This window comes from Abramis brama (assembly GCF_963993115.1).
Source record: "Abramis brama genome assembly, chromosome: 2".
NCBI lineage: Eukaryota > Metazoa > Chordata > Actinopteri > Cypriniformes > Leuciscidae > Abramis > Abramis brama.
This window is the reverse complement of record NC_139964.1, coordinates 65,055,957-65,081,823: the sequence shown is the minus strand read 5'-3', so window position 1 is coordinate 65,081,823 and position 25,867 is coordinate 65,055,957. Positions and strand designations below refer to the sequence as shown.

Sequence of the window (25,867 nt, the reverse complement as noted above, 5' to 3'; positions counted from 1 at the left end):
TTAGACATGAAAAGAATTACACTTTCTGAAGCAAATGCAGGTGGATTTTGATTGCAAAACTCACCACTAATGTCAGATTTGGTATGATATTTTTCCTATTATTGTTACTGTTGGCAAGTTTCCAGTATTTACTAAACTTAAAGGGATAGTTCACCCAAATATTACAATTTTGCCATCATTTATTCACCCTCCAAGAATACCAAGAATGTTGGTAAACAGTCAGTTGATGGTAGCCATTAAAAAATACTATGGAAGTCAATGGCTACCATCAACTTTATGGTTACCATTCTTCAAAATATCTTCTTTTGTGTAACTCATACAGGTTTGGAACAACATGAGGGTGAGTAAATGATGACAGAATTCATTTTTTATTTTGGGTGAACTATTCCTTTAAAATGAAAACATGAAAATAAAAGTGAATTCAAAATTTGAATAATGACTATACATAATACTAAAACAAGACCGGTAATTGCTAGGTGTTCAACTAATCAAGCGCTACTAATTATCACAGTACATCTCTAATAAGATTTCTGAAACCCTGTATTAGACATTAAAAGGTAAAATATAGCATGGGATGTAACTATAATTTGAACTTGAGTGTACCACATTTCAGCCCATAATGTTTCAGTGTTCAGGGTTTTTATTATTTTTAATATTATAATGTGTTTAATTACCCATGCAGCATCAGAAACTGAACATTAAACTCACTCAGCTCTCAGCCCTCAGCCACAGCAGCGAGAAAGTCTCAGACTGAGGGTTTTTTGCTTTATTTGTCTGTATTATTGTACCGCAGAATACTGTGGTTGTGTTCCTTCTGCTGTGTGGTTGTTGGTGCATTGCTATCACCTTAATAATGTCAGATCTCTCCTCAACAAGCTGAGAGACTTCAGCGCATATAAGTTCAGTGCATTTTTAATTAGTTAACCCTGACATTTGATGGATGTTCCATTTCCATTTTCAAAGCATTAATATTTTCTGGGTCAAAAATAATTATTATTGCTTGCAATGTAAATAATCAAGGTCTTTATAACAGTATAGCCGACTACTTGCATATGCATATACATATGCATATAAATATCAGTCATCACTCTACAGTATTTCTCCAAATAATATCTTAGTAAGATGATATTTAAGTGATTAGATTTATGATAAAACATATAATGCAATGCAACACAATAATGATTGAGAAATGAACAAATAAACCTTCCTCAAAAGCCTGATGATCTTATTTGATACTTATGATTTTTCTAAACAAAAAAAAGGTTTGTATGGATAATCAAGTAAACCTAGAGTTGCTTCAGTCCAATCTGTGTTTGTCTTGAAATATTGCTAACAATATAAAAGTTATTCTTATCTTTACTTCATACAAATCAGTAAAAATTTCACAGCAAAAAGACGTTACATGGCTTGGCAGACGACAGAAGGCATAGAGTAGATTGTGTGCAACAGTTTTTTTTTCTTCATGTGCATAATTTAGAGGCAGATATGATACAGTAGGCTTTTTAGGGTTATATCATTTCACACTTATAAAGCAATAAGTCAGTCCTGGAGGGCCACTGTCCTGCAGAGTTTAGTTCCAACCCTGATCATACACACCTGAACAAGCTAATCAATGTCTTCAGGATCAATGAGAGCTTTAGTGTAAGTTCTGCCGGGAAGATTCAATTGTTACGTCACTTATTACCTTCTCATCTATCCAATCTTATTCTAATAATTGTAGTATAAAAGATCGGTACTTCCACATGTCTGAGTTCGCAGATGCTGACGCCTACATTCCCCTCCGTCCTCCCCACCACCACCCGGATGGTCCCTTCGCCTCTATCCTCCCCACCACCACCAGGATGGTCCCTTCCCCTCCATCCTCCCCACCACCATCAGTATGGTCCCTTCCCCTCCATCCTCACCACCACCACCAAGATGGTCCCTTCCCCTCCATCCTCCCCACCACCACCAGGATGGTCCCTTCCCCTCCATCCTCCCCACCACCATCAGTATGGTCCTTTCCCCTCCATCCTCACCACCACCACCAAGATGGTCCCTTCCCCTCCATCCTCCCCACCACCACCAGGATGGTCCCTTCCCCTCCATCCTCCCCACCACCACCAGGATGGTCCCTTCCCCTCCATCCTCCCCACCACCATCAGTATGGTCCTTTCCCCTCCATCCTCACCACCACCACCAAGATGGTCCCTTCCCCTCCATCCTCCCCACCACCATCAGTATGGTCCTTTCCCCTCCATCCTCACCACCACCACCAGGATGGTCCCTTCCCCTCCATCCTCCCCACCACCACCAGGATGGTCCCTTCCTCTCCATCCTCCCCACCACCATCAGTATGGTCCTTTCCCCTCCATCCTCACCACCACCACCACCAGGATGGTCCCCTCCCCTCCCCTCCGTCCTCCCCACCACCACCAGGATGGTCCCTTCCCCTCCGTCCTCCCCACCACCACCACCAGGATGGTCCCTTCCCCTCCGTCCTCCCCACCACCACCAGGATGGTCCCTTCCCCTCCGTCCTCCCTACCACCACCCTCCGTCCTCCCCACCACCAGGATGGTCCCTTCCCCTCCGTCCTCCCCCCCACCACCACCAGGATGGCCCTTCCCCTCCATCCTCACCACCCGGATGGTCCCTTCCCCTCCCCTCCATCCTCACCACCCGGATGGTCCCTTCCCCTCCCCTCCGTCCTCCCCACCACCACCACCACCAGGATGGTCCCTTCCCCTCCTTCCTCCCCACCACCACCACCAGGATGGTCCCTTCCCCTCCGTCCTCCCCACCACCACCACCACCAGGATGATTCCTTTCCCTCCATCCTCCCCACCACCACCAGGGTGGTCCCTTCCCCTCCATCCTCCCCACCACCACCAGGATGGTCCCTTCCCCTCCCCTCCCCTCCCCTCCATCCTTCCCACCACCCTTCCCACCACCACCAGGATGGTCCCTTCCCCTCCCCTCTGTCCTTCCCACCACCACCAGGATGGTCCCTTCCCCTCCGTCCTCCCCACCACCACCACCCTCCATCCTCCCCACCACCATCAGTATGGTCCCTTCCCCTCCGTCCTCCCCACCACCAGGATGGTCCCTTCCCCTCCGTCCTCCCCACCGTCCTCCCCACCACAACCCGGATGGTCCCTTCCCCTCCGTCCTCCCCACCACCACCAGGATGGCCCTTCCTCTCCGTCCTCCCCACCACCACCACCAGGATGGTCCCTTCCCCTCCGTCCTCCCCACCACCACCAGGATGGCCCTTCCCCTCCATCCTTACCACCCGGATGGTCCCTTCCCCTCCATCCTCACCACCCGGATGGTCCCTTCCCCTGGGCTGTTAATAAATGCATACTTGTTACGTTATTTTGCCTCCTGAGTCTTTCTGGTAGAACTAAGGCTACAGTCAGGTGAGGGTTTTTTTCAGGGTTGAAGCTAAACTCTGCAGGACAGCGGCCCTCCAGGCCGACATTTCTCATCCCTGATTTAAATAATTCATTCGTATCCATCAGCGCAGCACATGAATGTCAGTGCATCGATCAGAACGTAGTATAATCTCAAAAACCAGCTGCGTTTGACAGAGCATCGCTCCATTTGCAGTCCCGTGTGGCCTTGACGCTGTGACAGGAAGATTTCCTCTTCAATCCTGCAATCGGAAACCACACGTGTAGTTCCTGGAAGCCAGCATGAATAAGTAAGCATTGTTGTGATGGGCCGGTGTCAGCTGAAGTGACTGTCAGAGGGAGCTGGGCGATTCTCTGAGGACATCCCGCTCTTCCTCCATCATCAGGGGAAAGGCTGGCACTCTGGGTAATTTCATCACGTCGGTGCAGATGAATGATTGGAAACTTGCTCTTTTTAGATGGACAGTCAGAAGAGGTGGCCCAACGTCCCCGCGGACAGTCCTGAAAGGGCTATATGGGATCAACAGCAATTTTATTTCATCTCTTTTCATTTATTTATTTCCTCAGCTTGCTCGCGCCGGTGTGTCAAGGATGCCAAGTAAACCTCGCTCCCACAATTCACTTTGTTCCGAGTCCCTCTTCTGTTGAATATTGAGTTTGCTCAGCCGAAATCCTCCCTGCTCACTTACTCTGGATGAAAAGTACTGGTTATGATGGATTGTCTTTTGCTGTTATATCAGTATACACAGGTTTTCTAGCATGAAGCATTCAGAGGCGAATTCGCTAAACCGTTGTCATCATGAAATCAAAATTGGCTTTAAAATAAATAATATAAATTGCATGAATTGACCAAAGTATTTAAGGGGAGATTATATGTTACATTATATGTTAAATTTTGACGTTAACTCCACTATATAAAATTGTTCTATAGTCTATACAGAATTAAATGCTATTACATCAGCACTGTAATTAAATTACAGATTAATGAAGAGTAATCCCATACTTTAAAAAAGTAATTAATTTACAATATTTTTTATATTATGTTTTTATTACAGTAATTTCAACATTACCTTACATTTGGATTGTACCTGAAATATTTGATAACAGACAATCAACAATTGAATTTATTGGCAAAAAAAACCAAAAAAAAAAAACATATATTACATCCATAATAGTAATAACAAAAATTATAAGAAAAAAAGGATAGAAAAGACATCAATTGTGATAGCAATACAATATTTTGCAAAGTAATGGAAGCTATTTCAGTAATGCAGCCTTTTGTAATTAAATAAACAAAATAGTTGTATATTTATTACTCTGATCCGCCTATCAGTTTTGGCTTCTTGTATTGTTAGTTCAGCTATATACAAAAGGCTTACTTTTATTTTTATTCAAGCTATTATTCTTTCATTCCTTATTTCTTCCGTAACCCTATTTTTCAACAGAATCCTCATCAAATATTTATCAGATTTGTCTTCTAATTTAAGATTTGTAAGACCAAAGTATAGAGTTAAAAAACTAAATTGGATGCTCTCTAAACTGTTATGGATTTCTTGCCAATATTTCTGAACTTTCTGAACTATATCCCAGGATATATGGCTATGATTGGCTTCATTCGAGCCGCACATTCTCCTGCAGATTGCATTTTTGTTTTGATATCTCTTCTGCTCAGGGGTGAGGAAAAATATAGTGATATTTCTCCAACCGAATTTTCTCCATGTTGAGGAATGTTTTGTCTTCCACTGTGATTCATCTAGTCTTCGTCTAGGATTTCAAATTTCCCATTTACTTTTAATATATTGGGTATTTTCTCATTTACAGTCTTGTAGACTTTCATATCATTTTGTAATTATTTCTATCATGTCACCCAATTTATATATTGAAATAAACATTGTTTTCCTTGTCATTAGTCCTTTATAATATTAATAATTGTATGTCTTATGTGTAAGTACCTATGAAAATCTTGATTACATAAGTATTCACGTTTGAGTGTCTCAAAATCCAACACTTTTCCTTTATGTAAAGAAGTACAGTATGCTGTGAGGCCTCGTTTAGTCCAAGCTTTAAAGCTACCATTTATAGTATTTGGTGCAAATGTTGAATCCTTAGCAATATTGATACCAATTTTATCATATTTTCTTTTCTTTTATGATATCTTGCCAAATCTTTAAAGGGGTGGTTGATTATAATTTCACTTTTTTAATTTTAGTTAGTGTGTAATGTTGCTGTTTGAGCATAAACAACATCTGCAAAGTTACAATGCTCAAAGTTCAGAGCAAAGGGAGATATTTGCTATTAAAGAAATTGCTTTTTAAGGACTACAACAAACGGCTGGTAGAGACTACACCACATTCCTCCCGGGTTAGTGACATCACAAACCCTAAAATTTACATAAACCACGCCCCCGGAACACGATATATAGATTATCATAACAGAATATGCTAATTAATGGCTAGAAGATAACTACACATCAGCTACATAAATTAATCAACTAACCATTCAGAAATGTCCTGTTGCTTCTACATGTTGTCACTTCTTCTTGAGTCTCTCCATCTTTGTCTGAATCCGGTTTGAACATAAAAGGCTAAAAGTTTTTGAAATTTTCAGTGCATGTCTGTGTGAGGTAATTGGAGCTGATAACACACACAAGCTCTTGAAGCTCTGCCCCCTGTGCCGGGAGCAGCAGCTCATTTGCATTTAAAGGAACAGACACAAAATGGCGCGTCTTTGCTCACCCTCAAAAATTGACAATTTTAACATGCTATATAAACATATCTGTGGGGTATTTTGAGCTAAAACTTCACACACACACTCTGGGGACATCAGAGACTCATTTTACATCTTGTGAAAAGGGCATTATACCACCCCTTTAATACTATATAAGAATTAATTTGAAAGCGAATTGATTTGCACTTACATCACTTACATTGTAGATGCTGTTTAAATGTTATTTGACTATAAAAATATAATCTACATGCACAAGAAAATGAATGCCACACACAGTACAAACATGTTGCATAGAGGTTTAGATGAGATTGAGTTGCTGATAAAATGTGTCATGACGTGCACAGAGTCAAACAGCTGCAGCTTTAGTGCTTCACAGACATTAATGTTTCAAAACACCGGCTCTGCTGGAACGAGCTGTCCATGTTTTTCTGCTTTGCAAGGCCAGGCGGTTCATTTCTCCGCTCTTCACCGATTTGTGAAATACATTGGAGACCATTTCACCAGGAGCATTATATGCTGTCAGGAAAGGAACTAATTATATAGGGCTTCCAGAAACGATTCCTCAAGCCCCATTAGGTCTGTGCCATGCTAGCATATACACCAGGCTCTGGAGAAACCCACGCTACTGATATATCACTGAGGCGTAATTGTATTTCATATCTCGCTCTTCTTAAACTTTGCTTAGTTAAATGGACCGTTAGAATATAGTAATTTAAGAGAAACAAAACTAATGCAGATTTGATATTCTGCGCCAGTGGAAGCACTTGAGCGAGGGTTGAAAACTTCAGCAATCGTCACAAACCCAAGGGAAAAACCACTCATGTGGAGAGATGCTTCTCCAATAGTGTTGCCAGAAATCATTGCCAGAAATCCCAAGGTTGTGAGATGTTTTTTTTGTTTTTTTTTTGCAAAAGCACTTGAGAACCTTAAAACCTAATTGAATTCATCCTTCTTCATAAGTACAACAGAGGCATGTGTTCCTAAGCTCATGACAAGATCACATTTTTGTTATTTATTTATTTCTACTCCAATTATGTTTCAAACCGCAATGGGGGCAATATCCAGATGTTTATCAGCGCTTGGCAGTCTGCGCGCAGTTGAACACGCTCTGGTTTCCACTCGCTCAGGGCGTTCATTTGTGTGCATCTCTATATGAAACCCATATAAGGAAATGGAATTTCTTTAAATATCTTGGGAACAGTTATGCCTGAGCATGCATATGAATCCAGAGGATCTTGAGAATTGAACATACATGTTGTTTTTAAGCTGCTCAGGCACTTAAAATGATCCTTTTGAAAGTGTGGAGTTGTTTTTAGCATGTTCATAAAGTTGACAGCAAAGCTAAATTTAGTCTCTAGTTTTCACTGTCTGGCACACGAACCCCCCAACCCCCCCTTTTTTTTAACTCAAACAGTGGATATCCTTCAACCATTTCAAAAGGTTTAATGCAAGAAGTAAAAAGCTGGCAAAAATCCAATTTAAAAAGAAGGCTTGTTTTATTTATTGTTTTTTTCTTCAGTAAATTAATGCAAAGAATATATAATTATTTATAAATGCAAAGATTATACAATTAGTTATATACTCAATTATAATATCTATAATACATGTTCATATTTTTCTATTTATAAAATAATTACATTATATTTATAATATATTTTTATATTTTATAAATATATGTAATTTTATTATTTTATAAAAACATTGAGTGAATAAACAAATAATTGAATTAAAATCAGATAATTGATTCAATTTGAACCTTTATTTTATTTTTATTTTTATTTTATATCATCTTTATTTTATTTTATTTTATTTTATTTTATTTTATTTTATTTTATTTTATTTTATTTTATTTTATTTTATTTTATTTTATTTTATTTTATTTTATTTTATTTTATTTTATTTTATTTTATTTTATTTTATTTTATTTTATTTTATTTTATTTTATTTTATTTTATTTTATTTTATTTTATTTTATTTTATTTTATTTTATTTTATTTTATTTTATTTTATTTATGTTTTGTGCTGCCAGTATGCTCAAACAACACATTTTATTGTACAAAATGTATAAATTAATGAAACAAAAATGATAAAAAAAATATAGTAGTTTGATAGTAGGCTACAATAAAACATGAATTACAATTATACTCAGAATATTTTCATACAATAGAGTTGGACGTGTATGTATACACATAATATGTATGTGTGTGTGTGTGTGTGTGTGTGTCTTTCAGAAATATAATAGACCAAATATAATTGCAAAAAGAGAACTTTGTGGATCAACTTTAATAACCCATAAACCTCAAAGGATTCCTAAAGCTACGTTTGTCTTTAAAGTGGAAGTGTTTGTTTAAGAGGTTGTCAGAAAGTACACATGAATACTAATGAGATCAAGTTGAGCATCTGTATTTAGAAAGTAAGACTCTTTTTGATGGATCTTCCAGACAAACGGTACAGTATAACCCAAACCTGAAGAGTCCAGACTGAAGTTCCCGTGGCGAGGTGAAGACAAAGCCGCTTATCCCGTGACTCAGGCATGCTGAGAGGTAATGGGACGTGCAAGACGCTTTCCTCTTCAGTGTTCAAAGAGGAGTCAAAGTGAGGTCAAGAGTAGAGCCTTCGTGTTCTGGTGTCTCTGTTTCAGTGTCTCAAAAGTTAACAACTTTGGCGAATGTGAATAAGTTTTATAATCTCTGTAGTTGAGGTTACCTGAGGCAACTCTCATTCATCCCTAAATAGTGCATGACTGAACTTGTAAGTTCTTGTAATTTGGTCACTAAATGCACAGAAATTACACTTTATATTTCATTTAAGCATGCAGCCCTAATTTCCCAGACGTTACAACATGGACACATTGGGTGTAAGTTTAGGGCAAGACCATCTCTTTCTGAGTGTTTGAAACTGTTTTCCTTTGCTTTGCTTTGTTTGGTGCTGCTAATGTGTTTAAATTACACACCCCTTAAAAAAGAATAAATAAATTAAATTAATGAAAATTATTAAAAAATATTTATTTATTTATTTATTTATTTGTAATTTTATTTATTTTTATTTATTTATTTATTTATTTAGGAGCTGCTAGCACACATTGCATTTAAGTAAAAATAAATAAATAAAATTATATAAATTATACAAAGTTATAGTAGTTTGATAGTACAATAAAACTTTTATACTTTTATTTATTTTATTATTTATGTTTTGGTGCTGCTAGCACAAATTACATTTGAAGTAAAAAATAATAAATAAATACAATTATGCAGAATTTATTGTAGTTTGATAGTACTACTTTATTCTATTTTATGTTTTATTTGGTGTTGCTAGTGCATAGACATTACCTTAAAAAAAAAAAATACAATAAAATAATTAAGTTAAAGTAGTTTTATAGTACAATAAAACAAAAATGTTTCTACAATATTTGACTGGAAAGTTATGCATTATTACACACAGAAAATGGCATCTTCACTTTCTTTATTTCTTTATTTAATAACATTTAACCTTATGTTATTTTCTAAATTCTTCATTTCAGTTCCATTGATTCATTAAAAAAGAACTACTAATATATATATATATATATATATATATATATATATATATATATATATATATATATATATATATATATATATATATATATATATATATATAGTGTTCATGAACTGGTTAATTTGTTCCAAGGTTATGCACATTGCAGCATGTCCAGAAAGGCAAATACGCTACCGCCTAGCACAGAATAGTAACGTTTGTGATGCATGGTAAAAATTTCCTGCAGTAACATGGTGTTTTGGCCTGTCACGGCGGGTCAAAATTATGATGTAGTGTTTACAATTTTCCTTTTGCGCAGCCTCCTCAGCTAATGTTTTGCATCGTATCAGCACCCTTAAATTGTTATCCAAGCATTGTCGGGAGAGAAGATGAATGAGGTCGTTTGCTTGCTAACCTCAATTCGGTTTCTGTGGGAATGCTTTTTTCTATTGTCGTGATTCCCTTGGGTTTCTCTGCGTTCATGTGTGTGTGTGTGAGAGAGAGAGAGAGAGAGAGAGAGAGAGAGAGAGAGAGCGAGCATGTGTGTATTTGAACTTGATAAACTAGGTGAGAACCCATTTCACTTGACATCCAGTTTGGCGGGCGTATAAACAGTCTGCTCCTTGACTTGCCATCTGTGTTGACCTCCACATTCTTGCTTGACTCTATATGGTCATGTGTTTCTTCTGCATCGAGTTACTGTGCAAATTCAGTCTTTACATCGGTGGCTCTCAAGCGGTGGGTCACGACCCGTTAATGGGTTGCAGGTCTGTTCTGATTGGGTTACGGGCAGCGAGGAAAAACATGCTAAATGCCCTGTAAACGATCTAAATCCCCATCTTCAAAGCTACCTTGAGAGTCCCAGATGAGAAAATGTGAGATTTCAGCTCCAAAGCAAAGCATGTAGGAAGATCTGAGCACGTTTAACAAAACTTTCTCCCATTATTTTGTCACTTTCCCTGAATGATGAGCAATTTAAACTTCGTTGTAATCAAAGGAGCGGGCGAGAATGACAGCTAGCGGATAATTGAAGTAGACGTGTTGGAAACGGTCCGCTGGGGCTGTTAGAGCGACTCTTGACAGGACCTTTACAGAAGCGCAGAATGACAGCTCTCTTTACAGCATCAGTGTGTTGGTCAGGACTGTCAGGTGGATCTCTCTGGACTTGGTAAAAAGTGCTGCCTAAATGCTAGCCTCATAAACGCTGACAGGAATTATTATAGAGATACAATTACAAGAGCGGCCGTATAACTTTTTTTGACATGCATTGTTTTTGGGGCCATGAGAATTTTTGCTTGCCCAAGGAGCCCACTGGGTTTGATGCTAATGTGATCTCTGAATCATTGATCATGAAGTGTTTGACTGCCAAAACATCTCACTATTTTAGACTCCTATTATACATTGAAGTAAATGTTAAAATTGACTTTGACCCTATTCACTTCGTAATACTTGTTCCTGGGTTTATTGCGAATTATTAATCAGAGTTCATCATGTCATTTCAAGTAAAAAAATAAAATAAATTCTTCATAGTCTTTCTTTTCTGGTGATGTCATTAACCCCTCCTATTTTTAACAGCCTGTTATATAGGCCTATCAATATTACATATTTGAAATTTGTCAATTATTTATGTAAAATGGGCTTTAAAGTTAATTTCATACACTATACACTCTAAAAAAATGGTGGGTTGTTTCAACCCATGTTTGGGTCACATATGGACAATCCCAACCGTTGGGTTAAAAAAAAAAAAAAAAGATGAAACCAACTATTGGATTTAAACATTTAAAAATTTAAACCAACCGTTGGATTTGTAAAAATTTAAACCAAATATTGGGTTAAAAATAAATAAATAATTAAACCAACCTTTGGGTTTAAACATTTTACAAATTATACCAACCACTGAAAAATTAAACCAATTGTTGGGTTTAAATAAACGAACGAACGAACAAACGAACGTTCGTTCAATATTGATATCAATATTTACATACTCATCTAAATGAATGTTGCTAACAGTATACCGCTGCAAAGATATTCCCAACTACCTTTTTTGCTGTGAGTATATCAGAGCCTTAACCCAGCTTTAACTTTCTGCCTTTGGAAACTTAATAATAATGTAATATGGCCTGCCTTAAAGTTACCTTAGAGTTAAGACCGCAATCCATTTTTTTTCTTTTTCCACACACTGTTTTGACTGTAATTAGTTGATTAAGAAAAAGCCCTCTACTTTCATGCTTTAATTTAAGACTTGTGTTCCCGCTGATGAATTAAGCGTGTTTCAGAATTAGCATGCTAACTGGACGCTGGCGATTCTTCCCCTTGGGGTTGCTGGTTTCTCCACTCGCCGCTAATGAATTTGGGAGAGTTTTAATGAGCTGAAATTACCTTTGACTCTAAGAGACTCACATGCGTCTCGAGCTAGTCGCGCGGCCGTTCATCGGGGCGTGTGAAAGCAAAGCGTAGGCGGGTATTAATAAAGGCAAATGAGACAGGGTCGCAAGGACGTACAATATGAAGCTTGTATTTAGAACACTTCCTCAAGGGTTTGTTTGACGACGTGACCTTTGCTATGCAATTACATTATCATCTTGTGGGAAAGGAAATGGCTTATTTATACTGTAGTTTAACATATGCTATGCGAAGCTCACATTATTTGTATGAAATATAAGAACAGAAGTTGACATTAAAGACATTTGTAATGTTGCAAAAGATCTCAAATAAATGCTGTTCTGTTCGATCTTTCTGTTCATCAAAGAATCCTGAAAAATTGCATTGATGCATATATGATGCAATATGAAGCAACATTGATGTTAATAATCATAAATGTTTCTTGAGCAGCAAAATGGTTTCTGAAGGATCATGTGACGCTGAAGACTGGAGTAATGATGCTGAAAATTCAGCTTTGGATCAGAAAAATAAATTACATTATAAAATATATTCCCATTGAAAACAGTTATTTTAAATAGGAATAATATGTCATTTTTTTGCCGTTTTTACTGTATTTTTTATTAAATAATTGCAGCCTTGGTGAGCAGAAACATTAAAACTTTTGATTTGTATCTTTTTTTAAGAAGCTTGATGCTAATCATTCACTATTTGCTCCCATTATATGGACAAACGTCCATAAAAGAAAGAAGGACATACGCCATTAAAACAACACCACAGTGAGTAAATGATGACTTAATTTTTATTTTAGGTTGAACTATCCCTTTAAATCAAGCTGCTGTACTGTATCATTCATGTCTTTAGCACAAACGTTGCGATTCAGTGATTTCTGTTTGCTTTTGTGTATCTCACAAAGAGAGGCACTGTGTCACGCCGTCTAATGAATTTAGAGCACTACATTTATTTGACATCTGTTAAAGAGCGAGCGACGAGTGTATCGAGTCGGCTAAAACTGCTGCAGAGACAAAGGGCATGTGAGACAGCAAGGATGCAGCACGTTATTGGTTTTGTTCTCTGCCTTCTGGCTGCTGTATCTGATCCTACAGCTCACCTGCAGTCACGGCTCCTCTACAAAGCTCATTAGCATCTGCCAACAAACTCCAAAGAGCTCTAATATCAGCCAAGATCATGGCGTAGATGCCAACGGCAGAGATTTTACTGCCTGGTGGGCTTCTAGCATCATGTGTAGGAGTGCATCTGCATGTAGAAATCCAGAATTTCATTATAAGAAATAACATTTCTAAAGTTCTATTTAGCATTAAGCCGTGACGCTGTAAATCCATGCATACTGTATGTACTTCATTAACTAGAACCAGTGCTCAAGTAACACTAAATAATAAGATATGCATGAATATCAGCTGGGATTTCTAATGAATGCTTCACTGTCATGAGCTGTGGGCTAAAATATCATTGAAGCCAAATGTCTGATAGCATCATTGTTCACTAAGTGGTGGCGATTGAGGAGGATGATGTCATGCATAATATCAATCATCTCCTCACCACGAACAGACTTTTATTGACCATTAGCAGAGAGCAGAGCACCATTTAGGAGCTGATCTTTACTGAACTTTACAGGCATTTAATGTTGATAAGCGAGCGCCTCTGTTAAGTGCTTCACTTACATGTACCGCTAAAGACGGCGACTCCGGTTCTTATTTACAGGTTCTTATGAACAGATGAGCTTGTGTGAATGAAGTCTGTCGACATCTGAGAGACACACTGCAAAACATCATTTTCCCTATCAGTGTTTTTCTCTTGTTTTCTAAGAATTGATTTTTTATCTAAACATTAATAAAGTAAGCAGAACAGCATAAGATCGATCTTGTTCCGAGAATTAATCTTAAAATAAATCTTTTCTAACCCTGTTGGCAGATAGGAAGTATAAATCTAAATGCATTCAGTAAAAATAACTTTTTTTTATATATTAAAGGGCACCTATTATGACCCTTTTCACAAGATGTAAAATAAGTCTCTGATGTCCCCAGAGTGTGTATGTGAAGTTTTAGCTCAAAATACCCAACAGATATTTTTTTACAGCATGTTTAAATTGTAATTTTTTGGAGCTCAGAAAAACATGCTATTTTAGTGTGTATCCCTTTAAATGCAAATTAACTGCTGCTACACGGCCCAGAGGGCGGAGCCTCACGAGCTCGCGCGTCCGGTGTGAACGCACAGTCAGAGCCAGGACAATCTCATCTGATAATATCAAAACAGAAACTCTCAGTTGTGGTGTTCATTTCGACCCGGAGTCGGACAATAATGCCCACAGAGCCAGAGAATATATGCTGTATGGAGATTGAACAGGTATAGTTTAGATTAATTATGGTTATAACTTATTTGTCATCTGCTTTTATCCACTATTAATACAAGCCTGCTGTAGCAGACCTCGTCCGAATGATGACCAAAATATACTGATGAGTTCAGTGAAGTTTATTGTACATCACACAAAAGATGAGCGTTAGTTTTACTCCAGAGAATCACTGTAAGAGCTGAATAAACACAGTATAAGAAGTGCGCATTAAAGTCTTATCCATAAACTCTCTCTCTCTCCATTTCATTAGCATGGCACATACACAGCGAAGTACACAAAACACTCGTTACAACTAACAGTAAACAAATATATACACACCTTTTCAGTCTGTGCTTAATAAACTGGTACACTGTAAATCTGTAAAACGACTCCATGAGCTGTCATAAAGTGCGCGCTCTCACTTTCATTTCTGCCGTGATCAGTAACGTTAGGCCTGTCGCTCCGGAGACTGTAAGCTGGATCACGAACAGTTGGTACAGATCCATCCTCGAGTAACAACGAGAGTAAATGAAGACTGATATGTTCATTCTTACATCCAACAACAAAACACCTCAATCGCTTAGGAGACATTCTTGTCTACAGCTGCTCAAATGGAGGACTGTGTCCCACTCCCTCAGGGCGGGTCTATGCTCAAATTGCAGTGTCACTCAACAGTCGTGGGAGGGGCCTGTGCAATTCTACGTCACATTGCATAGAATCTTAGAACAGCTCATTCTGAGACAGTGCTTATGATTTATTGAGATTGTAAAAAAAACACTGGGTGGATTTTTATCATTCTAGGGTGGTTTTGCTCACACACTGCCAACACGCATTTATGTTCAAACACCATGTAAAAGTGAATTTTGCATAATAGGTGCCCTTTAATGTACAAATATCCCATCAATTGGCTGAGAAAAAGGCTGTTTCAATGCTATGCATTTTCCCTAACCCAGATTGAAAGGGCTCTAACTAATTATTAACCATTAAATTATTGTAATTGAGACGTAACAACAGCCTATACAATTTTAGATATAAACGGAAGATGTGAAATTGGACAAAAGTTGCAAAAATTGTTTAAATCACTGTTTTGCTTTTGTAATACATCAGCAGTTTTAAGTGCTATTAAGAGATATTTGAAATGGGTGTACTGGAAAAACGTGATAAATTACCTATTGGAGCATGAGACCCAAATTAGCTGAGGATATCTTTATGAACATTGTCGATTTTTGAACTGAAAATATTAAGAAAATCATTGCATAACTGATCTGACGCAGTTAGAGTGTTGACACTGTCTACTTTCAGTAGTGTTACTGTTAATGCTGTGAAAGAGCGGCCTAGGATTATTAGGATTATTGTTAATAATTTGAGAAAAACATGAAGAACTTGCCGTGTTAATTGCTATTCTGTATTGGCCCAAACAGGTTCCCTTTCAAGGGAACTTGCGTTGCGTCGAGATTGACGCTATGGAGAACGCCTTGCGTGATGATGTCTTGAAGCACATGTAAAATCAGTCCAATGGTGTGGCGGAACGTCAGAGGCGGGTGACATCACGTACAAGGAAACTATAAAGCCTGCCCGAAAACAGAAAGCGAAAGTTTCTGTGTCTTCAGTAGCGCTCTTTGTGAATCTGTCCGTCTTATTTGGTATTGTTTGTCTTTATATCACATATAAAGCATTATGGCGAGCAAGCAGCAGTTTAAACAGTGTGTGCATCCCTGCCCGCGTTATTTAACGGGTGGGGATACTCACGTCCTGTGTGTTGCTTGTTTGGGTGAGGAGCATGCCCAGTCAGCACTCGAGGGTGCTGACTGTGTGCATTGTGAAGTGCTACCTTTACGTACGCTCCGATCCCGCCTTGCGTTCTTTCACAAGGACGTTCAGGTTCACGTTCCCCAGGGATCTGGGCGTCGATTGCATACCTGGGGTTCGCAAATGGATTTATCAGAGGGGTCTGAGACGGGCCCAGCCCTATCTCAACCTTCACCTGATAGATCTAGTGCCTCTTTTCGGGGTTCGGAAGCACGCGTTGCGGTTCCTTCCGCCCCGATTGAGGCACCAACACTGCAACTATCCAGTTCTGAGGAACTGGATGTTGTTAGTGTTGACGCTGAGTCTGAGGATTCGCCACCTCACTCTCATGCATTTGAAGAGCTATTAGAGGTTGTGACCAGAGCAGTCGAAAGACTAAATATTGAGTGGCCATCAGAGAAGCAGGACGTTCGCTCTAAAAGCAAGCTCAACGAACGTTTTCTGCCATCTAGGTCACAACCTCAGCGTCAGAGCCTACCGTTTTTCCCCGATCTCCACACCGAGGTGTCGAGATCGTGGGATAAGCCGGTCTCATATAGAGTTTATAATGCACAAACATCCTATTATTCCTCTATACATAAATATAAAGAGCATGGTTATGGGGAAATGCCGAAGGTGGAGGAGACGCTCGCGAGCTGTCTCTCTCCTGCAACGGCATCTTCCCTAAAGGCTCCGACGTTGCCCACCAAGCCCGTCAGAGTTACATCTTCTCTGGTGGGCAAAGCATATTCCGCCGCTGGTCAAGCTGCAGCCTGTTTATACACTATGTCCTTGCTGCAGGCTTACCAAGCAGAATTATTGATTTAGATGAGGGCGGGGGTATTGGTCCTGAGGTGGTGTGTGAGTTGCGTAGAGCCACAGATTTGTCTCTCAGGGCCACCAAGGAGACGGCTAAATCCATCGGCCGTTCTATGGCAGCCCTGGTGGCCACTGAGAGGCATCTGTGGCTCAACCTCAGTAACATTAAGGAGAAGGAAAATAATTTTCTCTTGGATGCGCCCATTTCTACTTCGGGTCTCTTTGGCAATGCTGTTAATATTGCTGTAGAAAAGTTTCAAGAAGCTTCTAAACAGGCAGCTGCCCTTCAAAAACTCCTCCCCCGCCATTCTTATCAGGAGGCTGCTGAGCGGGAGCAGCCTCACTCATCTAGAAAGAGCTCTTCGCATTGTGCCACTCAGAAACAGAGCATTTCCTCCCATGCTCCCCCACAAAAATCACAGGGACACGGAGGGCGTTCTCAAACCCAGCAGCCTTCGAGGGGTAGAGCGGATCTGCGGACCGTTATTATCGCCAAGAAGGCTGCGGGGAAAAAGTCCTGACGCTCGAGGGCTCAGGACAATGAGGGTAGTCCCCCCGAAGCAGAGCGGTCAACACCTCTTTTTACGGTGCCCGTCTCTCTTCGGTGCCCTCAGGGGACCGTTCTGCCAACCCTGCCACCTCCGGTGCTTCAGGGCGCAGCGGTCTTCGGCGAGCACATATCTCAAGGACCACCCGGAAACGTAGTGGCCTTGGGATGTCCGAGCAGTCCGTTCAGTCGTTCCCTGCCGGTCCGCCGTTACAGGGCGACGAACTGACTACTCAACAACGACAAAATCCAGAGAGGCTGGTACCTCTAGTATAATTTTTGACAGCGTGGAAGCTACTCTCAAATGTTTCTCGTTGGGTCCTGCAGACTGTAGAAAAAGGGTATCAAATACAGTTTGGGTCTCGCCCACCTCGGTTTAAGGGGGTCCTATCCACAGTGGTGGCCCCCGAGCAGGTTCTGGTAATGGAACAAGAAGTGAACACTCTGTTAGAGAAAGGGGCCATAGAATATGTACCTCCCTCCAACAGGGAAACCGGGTTTTACAGTCGGTATTTCATAGTTCCAAAAAAGGACGGGGGATTGTGTCCCATTCTGGATCTTCGAGTTCTGAACGAGTCAGTCATGCAGCTCAAGTACAAGATGTTAACATTGAGACAGATCATGCCACAGATCAGGTCCGAGGACTGGTTTGTCACGATAGATCTCAAGGACGCATACTTTCACGTTTCCATCTGTCCATATCACAGGAAGTTTCTGAGGTTCGCTTTCGGGGGCAAATCTTACCAATATCGAGTACTTCCATTCGGCCTAGCTTTATCACCCCGCACTTTCACCAAATGCGTAGATGCAGCTCTGGCGCCCCTGCTCCTTCAGGGCATTCGTATCATGAACTACATCGACGATTGGTTGATTTTAGCTCAAACGCATCAGATGACGGTTCGACATCGAGATGTCGTTCTCGCCCATATGAAAGAATTGGGGTTACGGTTAAACGCCAAAAAGAGTGTGCTTTCGCCACTTCAGAGGACCACTTTTCTAGGCGTGGTTTGGGACTCAGTGTTGATGCGGGCGCGCCTGTCACCACCTCGTATAGAGTCTATTCTTGTAACTGTGAAGAGTATAAAGCTAGGCCAGTCACTCACTGTAAAACAGTTTCAGAGACTGTTGGGTCTCATGGCAGCAGCCTCCAACGTGATACCTTTTGGACTACTACACATGAGGCCCCTACAGTGGTGGCTCAGGACCAGGGGGTTTTCCCCGAGGGGCAACCCATTTCGCAAAATCAGGGTCACGCGGCGTTGCCTGGTTATGTGGAAGAAACCTTGGTTCCTGTCCCAGGGCCCTGTGCTGGGAGCTTCTTGTCGTCGCAAGCTGCTAACGACGGATGCGTCCCTCACGGGCTGGGGAGCGATCCTAGAGGGTCGCTCAGCTCAAGGTCTGTGGAAAGACCATCATCTCTCATGGCATATCAATCGCCTGGAAATGTTGGCTGTATTTCTGGCTCTCAAGCATTTCATCACAGATCTCAGGGGACACCATGTTCTAGTGCACACAGACAACACTTCGGTAGTCGCCTATATAAATCACCAAGGGGGTCTGCACTCTCGCCAATTATGCAAGCTTGGCACCATATCCTCTTGTGGTCCCAGGAGAAGCTGTTGTCACTCAGAGCAGCTTACATTCCTGGAGATCAGAACTTAGGAGCAGACATTCTGTCGAGACAGGGGCTGAGGCCCAGGGAATGGAGGCTCCACCCCGAGGTGGTGGAGCAGATATGGAGGGTGTTTGGCCGAACACAAGTGGATCTGTTTGCGTCTCGAGAGACGTCTCACTGCCCACTTTGGTTCTCCCTCACGCATCCAGCTCCTCTCGGACTGGACGCTATGGTACAGACGTGGCTGAGGCTACGTCTATATGCTTTTCCCCCAATCGCTCTGCTCCCGGGAGTTCTGGAGAGAGTTCGCAGGGACCGGATTTCCCTACTTCTTGTAGCCCCGCGCTGGCCGGGCAGAGTATGGTTCCCCGATCTAGTGTCTCTCCTCGACGGGCCTCCTCTGGAGCTACCCATCAGGAGGGACCTTCTGTCCCAAGCGGAGGGCTCGATATTTCACCCTCGACCAGAACTGTGGAACCTGTGGGCTTGGCCTCTGAGGGGGCCCAGCTCATAGAGTCAGGTCTCTCAACTGAGGTTGTAGAGACCATTCTACAATCCAGAGCTCCCTCCACGAGGAAACTTTATGCCCTGAAGTGGAGAGTTTTCACTTCTTGGTGTAGTGACCGTCAGCTGGACCCAGTTAACTGCCCAGTTGGTACAGTGCTGGAATTCCTGCAAGAGCGGTTCACTGCAGGTCTAACCCCGTCCACTTTAAAGGTTTATGTGGCGGCCATAGGTGCTTACCACATTCCTTTGGGTGGAATGTCTGTAGGGAAGGACCCTTTGGTATCTCGTTTCCTCCGTGGCACTTTGAGGCTGAGGCCTGCAGCTCGTTCCAGGGTGCCCACTTGGGATTTGGCCGTTGCTCTGCAAGGTCTTTCCCTGGCTCCCTTTGAACCTATAGAGGAGATTCCTGCTAAGTTTTTAACGTTAAAAGCTCTTTTCCTCCTCGCCATTTCTTCTCTTAAGAGAATAGGGGATTTACAGGCATTGTCAGTTGCCCCCTCATGTTTAGAGTTTGCACCTGGTATGGTCAAGGCATTTCTCTATCCAAGACCAGGTTATATCCCTAAGGTCCCCACTAATGTGGTCAGACCTATTATTCTGCAGGCCTTCTGTCCTCCTCCTTTTCAGAATGCGGACCAGGAAAGAAATAATTTGCTTTGCCCAGTTCGGGCATTAGATGCCTATGTCCACAGAGCTGCCCTGTGGCGTAAAACTGATCAATTGTTTGTGTGTTTTGGGTCCCCAAATAAAGGGTCCCCTGCATCTAAGCAAAGAATGAGCAAGTGGGTGGTTGAGGCCATTTCACTTGCTTATGAGGCGGCCGGACAGCCTTCCCCTATGGCTGTCCGGTCCCACTCTACAAGGGGTATGGCGGCCTCTAAGGCCCTTATATCAGGAGTTTCCCTACAGGACATTTGTGATGCGGCAGGTTGGTCCTTACCGCACACCTTCGTCAGATTTTACTCTCTGGACTTGGACTCTACTCCAGGGTCTCAGGTTTTGTCATCCTAGTGCTGCTCACTCGATTCACACAGGACAGACATTTGTAGCTATGGTGGCGTTGGTATAGACGTTCCCCATAGCGTCAATCTCGAAGCAACGCGAGTTCCCTTGAAAGGGAACGCCTCGGTTACGACTGTAACCTCGGTTCCCTGAAGAGGGAACGAGCGTTGCGTCACCTTGCCATATCTCCTTCATGCCTGTCAGCGATTACTTCAGACTTTACGAAGCTTTCGCTTTCTGTTTTCGGGCAGGCTTTATAGTTTCCTGGTACGTGACGTCACCCACCTCTGACGTTCCGCCACACCATTGGACTGATTTTACATGTGCTTCAAGACATCATCACGCAAGGCGTTCCCCATAGCGTCAATCTCGACGCAACGCTCGTTCCCTCTTCAGGGAACCGAGGTTACAGTTGTAACCGAGGCGTTTTCCAAGCTCGATGAAAACGGTCAGGCGCTCCAATTTGCGTCATTTCACCTTCTTTGAGCTTAAGTCATCGTTATACCAGAGAGCTGAATGTACAAAAGAGACATTGCACAGTTTAATAGGAGAACATGTCCAGGTTGATTACCATTTCCGGAAAGAGACAGTTTGTGAAACAGGCCTTGAAGGATATGATTCATCCAAATTAAAAAAGATTGCTGGATTGTCAGAAAGTCCAACATCTACAGCAGAGAAGTTTGACACAGAAGAATCATTTGATGATTCAGAAGAAGCCATTACTAAGTCTAGCGTATTACCTTTGCAATGCGTAGGAATATTCACAAATTGTGTACGGTTAAAACAGCAAACAAAGACAGGAAGTCCTAAAAGTTTATCCTAGAAAATCAGTTTTTTAAATATTATATTTAATTTTATTTATAAGTAATGCATGTAATATATTCAATATTTATTAAGCAAAATACTTATTTTTTAATTTTTATTTTTTGATAATGATACAGTGGTAATATTACTGATTACATTGTTATACAGTAAATATTATGATACAGTAAGTAACATTTAAATGATACAGTACGCTAATATTTTAGTGCATTTTAAAAATAGGTTTAATAATATTTTAATAAAACTGATTTTTTGTCTTCTTTCTTTCTTTCTTTCTTTCTTTCTTTCTTTCTTTCTTTCTTTCTTTCTTTCTTTCTTAAATATTCACAGTAGTTTGAAGCTATTCAACCGGCTCATCCATCTTTGAAATGTTACGTTAACCATGAGCAGATGTCCATGGAAGCGGTCATGATGCTGATAGAAGAGTTTATTTCCTGTTACATGAACTAATTCGAGATTTAGCAGGAAATATATATTTTTTTTTTCTGATGATGATTTCTGAGATTTCTGATGACGTTAAACACACTAGATGAATTACTTTTTCAAGCTGCCACTAAACCACTTCCTCCCACCCACTCATGTCCAAATTCATATTTTATGTGAATGTCAAGTTCATTCAGCCTTAAGTAATGACATTTTCACTAAGCAATTTAAAAAAGATTGTTGAGTTGATTAACGCCACGTTCATATGCTGTCATTCATTTCCCCTTATATCTGCCTCTGGGATGTAATATGTTTGGTGTGCTTTTCTTTGAGTCTCAATCTTGCATTAACATCAAGTGCAATATTATTTTTCCAGAGAGTTTCCAGAGGCTGCACAGTGTGTTGAGCTCCAAGCACTTCCTCACATAGTAAAGTGACAATAAGATTGACATCCGGATATAATTTTTTTCCTCAAATGTAAATCCATCTGCGACACCTTTTCAGAATCCGCTGTTGGATTAGAGTCTCCTCCACAAGACTTTCAGATGTGATTATGGAGCGTCTGCAGGGAATTGACTGTGTTTAATACGAATGTGCTGAGCATTGACATGACCTATCAGAGCTTCCCAGAAGGAGTTGAGCCAACAACAGCACTAGATCCTGGTCAATATATGTTCTATTCACTGCCGAGAGGTTTCCGAGTCAGTAAAGAGGATAAAGCGGACGGATTAGCCCAGCTGTGTGGCTTATGCAGTCTGACTGACATTTGTATTATGGGGCTGATTAGTTCTGGATTTATATAATTCTATTTATTTGCACAAATGATCATGTGGAAATCCAATTGTCAATTCAGCAGAAGATTGTCTGCCTTTAATAATTAACTATGAAGATTGAGAGATCCCTACTAATGAACCCAGTACATGTGCTATCTGATGAGTTTGTGTCTTCGCATCTTATTCTGGGGTGTGTTTCCCGAACAACGACGTAACTCGCTGCTTAACTACCGTAGTACGATGCATCATTGAAGAAATCAACTAGCTAGTCACGAAACTGTATTGTTGCAAAGTGGTCGTTCAACCACGTTGGTTTATGACGTCACACACATGGTAGAGCAATAACTTCTTTTAATGAATCTGTTCGAGATCGAATTAACGCTAGATGTTTTGCTATAAATTACAGACATGACATCTGAGGACTATTTCTAATTTTTCTCAGTTATTTTGCTTTATTTCCAGATTCAATCACAGGCTCGTTCTTACATAGTAGAGCACGTTCACACATGCGCACTCTTCAGAAACGGTGCTTTAAATCTCTTGACAAACTAAAAGACGTAAATGACATTTGTATGTATTCTAAATAAAAGACACAGGTTGTACTGAATGTCAGCTTGCTTATTTTGCTCAAGATAAGGATTTATTAAGTCCACATGTCATGCAAACTAGAAACTTCTTCTAACCATAGGTCGTGAGCTGTCGTTCCAACTACACAGCTTTGCAATGCTGTTTGCGAATGTTCGTTGGAACGATGGTTTTGGGAAACACTGACTCACTTAACTATGCTGATAATAACGGAACTTGCGAACATAGTTGGCTAACGATGATTTTGGGAAACGCACCCCTGGTCAATATCTGCCCAGTTAGAAAGGAAGGGTACACCAAGTCAGTGCTTAAAATGTGTTTTGTGGATCTGGAGTTGAGTCAGTTTGAAACTTTTACAGTAATTCAGATTGGTTTTAGATGCCTATTCATCAGAGGGGTTTATTGCAAAAGTAAATTTTTTCTCCACTTTAGGTTGCATATTGGAGTGTCGCTGTTGTTAATTGTTGCATTGTTCCTCTATTGAAATCAATGGATCAGTATGGTCAGTATCATCCACCTCTGATGCAGTGTGTAGTTTGTAAGCTCCCTAAAGCAATCAGTCAGTTTGTTACATTGCTTTTCTTTTTAGACTTCAAGAAGCAGCGAACAATTTTTATTTATTTATTTATGTAACTTTTTTTTAATTTATTTTTTATTCTGAATTATGATGAGAATGCTGATTATATGTAGCATTTAAATAGTGCTTTATGTGACTTTTGTGTGCAATATGATTTTTTTATTTTTTTCTATTTTACATTTCTTATTTTATCTTTATAGTCTGTAGGCCACAACACTAGCCTGTACATATAATTACATGCACAAAGTAAAATGAGTCTCTTTGTCACTGTATTTGATGCAGGCACACAAATCTGTTTAGGCTCACCAGTGTTCCTGTATAATTACAGTATGTGCTGGAGCGCAGGCCTTCAAATGGACTATTAACATCAGTCACTTTGAAATTGAGCTGATAGGAGAGTCATTTCAACTCGTTTAACACCATTTCCCTGGAACTCCAGTTTGTTCCATACAAGCAATTACTGAAATGAAAAAAAAAAAAAATAATGAAAAAAAAAAAAGTGGATAAGAATAAACTGTATGTTTCCATCCACCTTTTCTATGCACATTTTGGGATATCACATAAAAAAAACGCTGGATGGAAATGCCAAGATGTGCATACGCTCTAAAAATGCACATATAAAAAAAATTACATAAGCTCAATTGAGGAGGATACATTTTTTGGTAAAATAATTCACATAAACTACGATGGAAACACATTTACCGAATAAATCCCTCAATGCGCAACAACAAAAAACTCAACAGTGGATGTGATTGGATAATTGGACTAACCAGCGGACCAATCGCATCACAGCATCTCAAATGTTGGTTTGGTGGTTCTGAAATCCCTGAGCCAAAGTCTGTCATCAGACTTTGATTTGGTTTAATTCCCTCCAGAAGCTTCTGACGTGATTGTGTTCCCAAACATCCGAACACAAGAGAACATGACAGCTTTTACTGCGTTTCGTCTGACGCTCTGAGACACAAGTCATTTATTAGGAGGAAAAAGGAGTGCAGTCACTTCTCCAATTGCCGCAACTATTTTTATTACAGATAAGATAATATTAAATATGTCTATCTTGAAATGTTTAGGCCTCTACAATCATTTTTTCAATGGAGGACTGTTGCAGTCTAAAAGTGTCTAAAAGTGTCTGCTAAGTGACTTACAGTAGCGCAGCGAGTTTTCTTAACCACCGCTTTGAAATATCTGTCAGAAATTGTTGACAATTTGGAATGGAAGGGCAATACTTATGATCACTTAAGCCTATCACTGCATATGCTTTTAAAAAGATGATGGTGGTGGATTATGGTGACAAAATGCTGAAAATCTCAGAGAAACTCTCTATTTATTACAGCAGTTCTTCTCACTGTAGCAGTTCGGTAGATGTTGAAAAATAGTACTAACTTAATTTCACTCAGACATTGCTAGTACATTTCACAAAGAAGTACAAAGAAGCTGCAAGTAACACATCGAATTAAACGTGGCATTTTGAAGTACTAAAGTAGACTGAAATAGTATTTTCTTGTAAAACATACATTGATTGCATACAGATTGTTTCAAAGCAGCTTTACAGTGATAACAGGAAAATAATACAACAAAGTTTGTTTCGGCTATACGGCAAATCTATAAGAAAACAGTGTCATAGTCCAGCTTAAAACAGATGCCTATAATGCCTGTTAACTTCACAGTAAAAAAAAACTATATATTTATAATTTGTATTTTTGTTTTGTAAATGAATACTATCAAAAATGAACCATCACTGAACTTACTTAAGGTACAGTAGTTGTTGGTTTTTCTTTTGTTGTGCCTAATCAAATAAATAAGAATTAAAAAGAACCACTCAAATATGTGTTTTAAACTAAAGTATTAGTACTAAAAAGTAACAAAAAAGTGAATGATTTCCATTCAGTCTCAGTTTTGTCCATCTTTCAGAGATCCTTTATGTTTAAAGAGAGATGCTATTGAAACGTGCTTCAACAAAATTGAATTCATATTGAAATACGCTGCACTCTTGGTGAATTACTGCACTCTTACGTGGATTTATGGCCACCACATTCGGTGAAA

The 25,867-nt window shown here is 40.1% G+C and overlaps 1 protein-coding gene across 2 annotated transcripts in view; it reads left to right on the top strand.

The window, feature by feature from the left end:
- gpc6a (glypican 6a) overlaps window positions 1-25,867 on the top strand; it is a 187,786-nt gene that overhangs the window by 49,079 nt on the left and 112,840 nt on the right. The gene's annotated exons all lie outside the window — the stretch shown is intronic.